Below are 8,680 nucleotides of genomic sequence, written 5' to 3' on the forward strand. Positions count from 1 at the left end.
CTAGGCACTGGGGGGTTGGTTCTGGTGGGATGGAAACGGACCTCTGACTTGGGATGCGCTGGTAGGTCTTCTACGCAGGCTTCGAAGCAGTTTCTGCAGGGGGGAGGCACCCGCCCCTGGATTGTGCGGGACATTTTGCCAGGGGGCTGCTGTAGGTTTGGGGGGGTTTGACAGGTTTCAGCACGGGGCCCCTGGGGCAATGGGCACACACCCCCAGTCCCGCTGTTTCACAGGGAGGCGTGCTGGGGGGAGTTTGCTAGCAAGCAGTACCAATTCGGTGGGGGGGATTCAGCCTTTTTCCTAGGTAGGGATAAGTAGGGGGCGGCGGCTTGTATGCTGGGCTTCAGGGTTTGGGACAATGGATGGGTTCCTTGACTGTGGTTACGCTTATTGTGGGGATTTTTGGTCTGTTTCTACAGTATCCAGGGGTGGTTGCGGTCACGTTTGTACTGGACGTATTGCAGGGGGTGGGGGGGCAGTACGGTTATGCCAGTAAGGGATAACTCACGGCTGGGGGGTGGTACCTGAGGAGGAATGGAATTCCTTTAACTTGCTCACCACCTCGCAATTTGTAACGGGGGGGTCTGTTATTGTTTCATAGACACAGGGTTTGTACGGTGTCTTATGCTTCTGACACTGCTGGGGGGTGGGTTAGGCGGTATGTACAAGGGGCGCACGTTTTGTCACTCGGACAGCTTTAGGCTGTCGGGGTACGTGGTAGGATGGGTTTAGGGCGCAGGGTCTGCCCTTTGGTCACTCCATTACCTGCGCCATGTTACAAAGGTTGTTCAAGGGAAATGTTGTTCAGGACGTGGCTGGCTGGGAGTCCGGCATCCCCTAGTTTTATTTCCGGGGGGGGGGCCTTCCTATAAGGTGTTTTGGGGGGGGGCCTTCCTATAAGGTGTGTACTATTGCTATCATCGTTGGCGCGCATGGAGGGTAAGTTTTAGGGTCGGTTGCCTGCTGGCAAGCCTGGGGGGCCCGTCTACGGTACTTGGTTTTCTAGCACTGTTGACATGGGGGGCTGGGAGTGCTACTGCTGAGAGCCATGGTAGAGAGTTTCGCGCGTGGGATTACTGGGAATAGGGTGCAGCTTGGCATGCGATGCAGGTTACGGGATTGGTGGGTAAGTCCATTTGCATGTTGAATTGATTTCATGGGTGGGGTCTTTATGCCGGCGGCTACCGGTGAGTTCTTGCCCCGATATATGTCAGCATATTGCACAAGGAGCTTAGGGGGGATTTTTGCCACTTGTCTGGGGATGTAAAATGGGCCATTGCCTGGGGTGGCTGGATCAGGGTGTAATGTTGTTTTAAAGTTCGTCACGTAGGCAGCAGGGTCTGCGTGTATGGGGCGTTCTGGCGAGGGTTAGAGGGTTCGGAATCTTTATCTGGTGACTGGATATAGGTGCGGTTCCTTCGGTTCAGGTATTGTGGGGATTGTTCCAGTGGTCCTGGCAATGAAGCTGGGGGAGGCATGTTGGGACTTGAGGATTGGGGGGTACTGTGACAACAAGGGAGTGGTTCAAGTTATAGAACCAGTTTTCGTGTCGTTAGACGGTGTTATGGTTGCTGTGCCAGTTAGTTGGCATTGTTTACAGTTGGGTCAATTCTTTCCGCAGGCCGCACAGCTCCAAGGCTCTGAAGTCACGAGGGCGGATGCTCGGCCTAGTTTTAAAGGGACAAGTTTGGGGAGCTGGTGCAGTCGGTAGAGGGAAAAGTACCAGGAGATGGGTCAATCTAAGTATAGAGTGAGCGGTGTGTTGTCACATGGCTGGCGGGTGCTGAGATGGGGGGTCCGTGGCAAGGTTGTTGATGGTACATTACGAAAAGGGGGCATGGATGAATAGGGTCAGTGTCTGGGAGGCAAATCAAGACAAACATGAATTTGGGTAAACAAGCAATATACAGGTATCGCACGTGCAACCTACTACCGACGTGGGGAGGCAGGCCTTAGTTTTTCAATTTTTTGGGTAATTTGTTAAAACCTTGGGGTCAGTATGTTGCAAGGGTTTATGAGGTAATTTGTTTTACAGCTGTTTTGCATGTAGTTTTGGAGCATTTCGAGTGGGGTAGATGGATTTATCCAGGCGAGTTGAGAAGGGGGTTGCTGGCCCAGGATGTGTGTGGGCTTTGGGAGATTGGATGGGGCTGCGTTAGTACAGGTTATATAAAGAAAAAAAAAAGGGGGTGTTAGTGTTTCGGCGGCTTTTACAGCCCGGGCAAAGGGTATGGGACTTTATGAGAGTGGAAGAAGAAGCCCCCCCTGGTATTAGAGCTAATAAAGAAGACAGGGGGGGCCTCCGGAGCAGACTAATAAATTATTTTAAAAACCCTTGTGTTGTGTGTTTAATAACTTTAACTTTTTGCCTCCAGGTGAATGGATAGGGGTACGATGTACCCCATATCCATTCACTTAGGGTGGGGGGCCGGTATCTGGGGGCCCCCTTATTAAAGGGGACTCCCATATTCCGATAAGCCCCCGCCCGCAGACCCCGACAACCAACGGCAAGGGTTGTCGGGAAGAGGTCCTGTCCTCATCAACATGGGGACAGGGTGCTCTGGGGTGGGGGGGCCCGCAGTGCGCCCCCCTGCCCCAGAGCACCCAACCCCCCATGTTGAGGGCATGCGGCCTGGCACGGCTCAGGAGGGGGGGGCGCTCGCTCGTCCCCACTCCCATTCCTGGCCGGCCGGGTAGCGTGCTTTGGATATGGGTCTGGTATGGATTGTAGGGGGACCCCCTACGTCGATTTTTCGGCGTGGGGGCGTCTCCTTACAACCCATACCAGACCTAAGGGCCTGGTATGCTCCTGGGGGAGGGAACCCATGCCGGTTTTTTCTTTGAAAATTGGCATGGAGTTCTCCCTCTCAGGAATGCATGCTGAGCGACGCTGTAATTTTTTTTTAATAATTATTTGTTTTCCCGGCGCGTATATTTTTTTTCACCCGTCGCAACTTTAGTGTCCCGTCGCAATCCACAAAGCCCGGCGTCAATTATGTTCGCCCGCTGCATGTCGCGCTGCATGCGCAGTACGGCCAGCGCGGGAGCGCGCCTCATTTAAATTTTAAACGCCCCCCGGAGAGGAGGACCGCCTTGCGACGGAGGCACTTAAGTTACACGGCCTGAAATTTCTAGGTAAGTGCTTTGTGGATCAGGCACTTAGGTAGAGATTTTAAGTCAGTGTAACTTAACTGCTGAACGTTAAGTTACGCCGCCTGGCTGAGGATTAGGCCCTTAATTTTGAGTTTAAAATAAAATAGGCTGTTGTGGCCATTTTACTAGTTAACAGATCAAGTTTTGGTGGGTGGTTAGTTCTACTGCAGTTATGTTATGGGTATTGTGTTGGTACTGGTGCCTTCCCTTAATTGTTTGTCTGTTTGTTTTGGGGGGGGCTAGGAGTACCGAGGCTAGACCTTTGATAGTCGGTTGGGGCATCCCTCAGGTGGGTGGTGGGTAATTGGTGGCTAGACATTACAGAAATGGTGTGTTGTAGGATGAGGTGAGGATTATTAGGCTCAACTTGAAGTGAACGAAGTGGTGGGTGGATTTGTTTCACGTAATGGGGGGTTTGGGTTATCAGACAGACAGAGTTGGAGTTTAATGTGGGAATTGTACCTGCAGCTTTATAGAGTAAATCTACGTTGGGGGTTAGAGCCAGGGGCGCTGGGTCTCCTGGATGAGAGTCAGCGGGCCCTGCGGGTGTGGAGGGGCCCTTAAGGGTAAGGTGTTATCCTTGCGGGCTGTGGCGGTGTCTTTGGTCTTTGATGGTGGCAGAAAACAGATGTGATGGAAGTGGTGGGGGGCTCATCCGTGGTATGGGCCCCTCTGGGGTATTCCAGTGGAACGGTGTCTGCTGGAATACGGTATTGGTTGCACTGCGAGAAAGGGGTTGTCTCCGAGCTGGTGATACGGCTGGAGGCCTGGTATGGTAAAAAGGTCCCGCAGTGTGGTGGTGGAAATGTGAAGTTCGGGGTGCCGTCAAAGACCAACAGGCTGTGTGTTTAAAAGTGTCGTTACAAAGGTTATTTGGAAATTATAAAATATTTGGGTTAATAATAAAAGGCTGTTATGGCCATTTATACTCCAAACTGTTGTCTGGTCTTATCATTGAATGGGGGTATGGTAATGTGAGTGTGGGGTTCAAGGGGTGGTAAGAAATTTGGAGATAGCTTGACTACTATCTTGACTACACTGGTCAAGGGAGGCCCGGAACGGAAAAAGACAAAGGAAAAAATAGTGAAGGGCCGGGCATGACAAGGTGGAAAGGAGAGTCAACAAAAGGGTTAAGTTGGTAAGAATGGAAGGGGAGGATTCAGGAGTAAAGTGCTGGATAGGGGGAGGAGCTGTACAAAAGGTGGAGGCGGATACTTCCGGGAACATTTTCAGTTGGTGAGGGAGACAGAAGGAAGCAGTTTTCCCACCCACCCTCCCTGTGGTTTGTCTTTGTGTGTTCGTTTGTTTTCTTTTATTTCAGGATCAATGGATTTCGGGTCGTCATAGCAGCGGTGTCTTTGGTCTTTGATGGTGGCAGAAAACAGATGTGATGGAAGTGGTGGGGGGCTCATCCGTGGTATGGGCCCCTCTGGGGTATTCCAGTGGAACGGTGTCTGCTGGAATACGGTATTGGTTGCACTGCGGGAAAGGGGTTGTCTCCGAGCTGGTGATACGGCTGGAGGCCTGGTATCCCCAGTGCCAGTCCAGTGCTTTCTGATTGTGGCCACCTTCTCCCGCACCCGAAGCCGCATGTCATTAATCTATTTTAAAATATGATGGCCAAGGCGGGGGACATTGCCAAGGGCATTGACCCTGGTGGCAATGGTATTATAAATCTCTTGATGCCTGGCACGGGTTGTATTGCGGCTGGAAGGGCCATGGAGGGAGTCATAGAACTCCTCCATCCCATCAATAATAATGGCCCTCTCCTGGGGTGTAAAGTTTTTTTTCCTGTGGGTGACAGGAGCTGACACGGGAGCTGCCACTGGAGCAGACATAGTCATTCAGAAACTGAACGCAAGGGGCAAAATTACCAAGCTCAGGGGGGGGGGGTGGAAAGCAGGATGTCATTTTGCAAAGACCAGATGCATGTCTGGCCATACTTGTACACTCGAGCCTAGCCATTAGGCCGGCCTACAACAGGAAGTTCGGATAAAACATCACTGAGCATGCTCCGTTGAAGTTAGGCCGGGCGTAAGCAACTGCACCACGCTCAGACAATCATTTACATAAGTTGACACCCACTTCCACTTGCACCGACTTAAGCCTCCAACTTTAGGTTTGGCCGGCGCACATTGGAGTGCAAAAGCTTGGTGAATCATCAACTTTGCCCTACAGATTAGGCCGGTGTAGCCTAAACAGGCTAGGCTAGGCCAACCTAAAGTTTATCCAATATAGGTGAATCTACCTATCGTTCCGTACCCACAGAACAAGATAGGCCTGAAAATAGGCTTTTTTCGACCGATGCAACTTTTCTAAGCCGGGCACATATTTAGGCGTGACGCATCTTCCGCTTGCATTGATTTCCTATTTAAATATGCAAATTGCGGAGATACGGCGATTCGCGAATGAAAGTGCGCCAGACTTAGGCTAAGCCCGGTGCGCGCAAGTGTTACGTCAGGCCTAAAGTTATTCCACCAAAAAGGTGGAATAACTTTGCACCAGGACACAGGTCAGCTGGAGAGCAGCTACAGCAGCAGCGTTACGGACGAACTGAGCAAGCAGAGCACCCACACTTGCAGGACAACACATCTGTGTGCCAACATGCCAGGGGCAGGCGTGCTCCTAGCACTACTAATGGGTCCACGGACTCGTAGGAGGGCACGGGAGCGGATCTACCGAACACGCATGAACATCTTTGCCATGGGGGAAGCAGAGGTGTATCGCATCTTCAGATTCAGCCGTGAAGCCATCCTGGATTTAACCAGAACCCTGCAGGATGACATCACCAGCCCAACACACCGCTCACAAGCACTGCAGCCACTGGTCAAGGTCCTGGCAACACTCCATTTCCTTGCCAGTGGCTCTTTTCAGCGTACAAGTGGATCTGTGGCTGGGATGTCACAAACCACCATGAGCAGATGTGTGCACCAGGTTGTCCCCACAATCCTCAGACGCATGTCCCACCACTTCATCAGACCCACCCAGGAGCACCTGCAGCAGAAGGCAATGGAGGATTTCTATAGAATTGACAGATTCCCATGCACTGTGGGGGCCATTGATTGCACACATGTGGCACTACGGCCCCCCCGTGACACAGAGCACCTATACCGCAATAGGAAGCACTGGCATTCAATCAATGTACAGGTGATAGCCGATGCCCAATGCCTCATATGGCACGTCCGTGCAAAACACCCAGGATCCAGCTATGACAGCTTCATATACCGTCAAAGCGACATCCCAACAGATTTTGACCAGAACGTGTATGGGGACACCTGGCTGGTTGATAAGTGACATGGGTGTCAGGCATGACTGTCCCCCCCCATGATGCAGACATCACGAGGGGCACATGCATGACTAACATCCTCCTGTCTTTTCCCTTCCAGGTGACTCTGCATATGCACTTGGGCCCCATCTCCTGACTCCATACCGGACTCCCCAAACCCCAGGAGAGAGAAGATACAATGAAGCACACGCACGTACCCGTGGAGTGGTGGAACGCACATTTGGCCTCCTGAAGTCCCGTTTCCGATGCCTGGATAAGTCTGGGGGTACCCTGTTGTATTCCCCAAACTTTGCGTGCCAGATCATCGGTGCATGTTGCATTCTGCACAACTACGCCGTGAGAAAGAGCCTTGAGATTGACCTACGTGATGACCTGACCCCCGAACCAGACATTCCCCCCATAACTGAGGATAACCCATCTGCTGTGGGAGCCGCAATCAGAAGACGCCCCACAGAAGAGATATTTACACGTTAAACAGACACATTAATCATGGCACAATGAGAATGCACGCATGCACACCACTGTGGTCCCTAGCACAGACACATCTCATCCTCATCTAATTGGATTAGACCCAAGGACACCACACGGGACTTGGGAGCAGCAACGCCACGCCAAGGCTCCAATTATGTCACTGTACATTCATACACCTTTCACACGGCAGAGGGTGACACCCCTTTGCCAGCAGGAGTGACAGCCCCCCCCCATTCACACACCAGTCACAATGAAGCAGCACTCCTCACCGTGTGCTGGCAGAACTCAAATGAACTCATCACCTGAGCAAAGTAAAGAATAAAAAAGCTCATTACCTGAGCAAATAAAGAAAACATAAAAAGCTAATCACCTGAGCAAAACAAAAAAAAAAGGCTTTATTTAGCCTTCCTTTGGCTGCGCATGGTGGCGGCTGATTGGCTCCTCAGCTGCCTGGGCGGAGCCTGGGGTGGTGGGGGGGGTGTTTGATCGGCAGGAGGCTCATCAGCAGGTGGCCCACTCCTGCCAGGTGACGGCTGCCTGGCCTCCAAGGCAGCGGCTATCCTGCTGAGGAAGAGGTTTGTCTGGGCCTGCATCCTCAATTGTCTAGTGAGGTTGGCCCTCTCATTCCGCTGCCTCCATCTCCCCTCCTCCTGTATGGCAGCCTGTACCGCAGTGGTATTTGCCTTTACTGCCTCACAAAGGCAATCCACCTTGGTTATAAGGTTGGCCGTGGTGGCCTGCAGGTCTACCATGCAGGTGGCTACTGCCGAGCTGTTACAGCTGACCTCTTCTACAGCATCCTCTGAAATCTTCCGCAGATCCCCAGCAATATCCCGCATATGCCGGGTCTGCAGGGTTTGGTCCTGGGCGATCTGCTACTGGACATCGCCCACTACACCCCTGGTCTTCTTGGTCGCCTTCCTGGGGCCAGAAGAAGCGACTGAGCGGGTGTATGGGGAGGTCCTGGTGGTGGTTGCCCTGCTGGTGGGTGAGGGAGAGGGGCTTCCTATCATGGGGGTGGAGGTGGTAGAGGGCCCAACCATGAACATGGTCTCCTCAATAATCAGCCCGATCTGGCTCAGGTCCACCGACTCATCCAACACCACCTCGATTGGCGTGGTGTGGACAGTCCCCTCCTGCACAGTATCTTAGGGGTCTTCATAACGCTCCTCGGACGAGGTGGTGGGACTGCCAACAACCCCAGATGGGCCCGTCCCTTCCTGCACATCTGTGGATGACATAAAGCAGTCACATGTTGGAGAACCCACACACTTGTCACATGTTCCCTTCCCCAACCCACAAATGCTACACACCAGATAGGAAATATAAAACACACTTACCTGTCCTCAAGCCCTCTTGCCGGGAATCAAACCCCTCAATCCCCTCCACCTGCTCCCTGTGCAGACACCAGGCGATCCTCTCCTCCTCCGGGGTCAGCTCCACATTACAGGGTGGTCCACCCCCAGTGCCAGTCCGGTGCTTGTTTATCTTTGCGAGCTTCTCCGGCACCCGAAGCCGCATGTCATTGATCTTCTTCAAAATATCCTTAGCAAGGCAGGGGACATTGCCAAGGGCATTGACCCTAGTGGCAATAGTGTTAAGGATCTCCTGCTTCCTGTCACACGTCGTATTCCTGCTTTCAGAGCCATGGAGGGACTCATGAAACTCCTCCATCCCTGTGATGATAATAACCCTCTCCTGGGCAGTCACATTTTTCTTCCTATGGGTGACAGGAGCAGCCACTGGAGCAGCCACTGGAGCAGCCACGGG

Source organism: Rana temporaria, chromosome 7 (assembly GCF_905171775.1).
Source record: "Rana temporaria chromosome 7, aRanTem1.1, whole genome shotgun sequence".
NCBI classification, from domain to species: domain Eukaryota; kingdom Metazoa; phylum Chordata; class Amphibia; order Anura; family Ranidae; genus Rana; species Rana temporaria.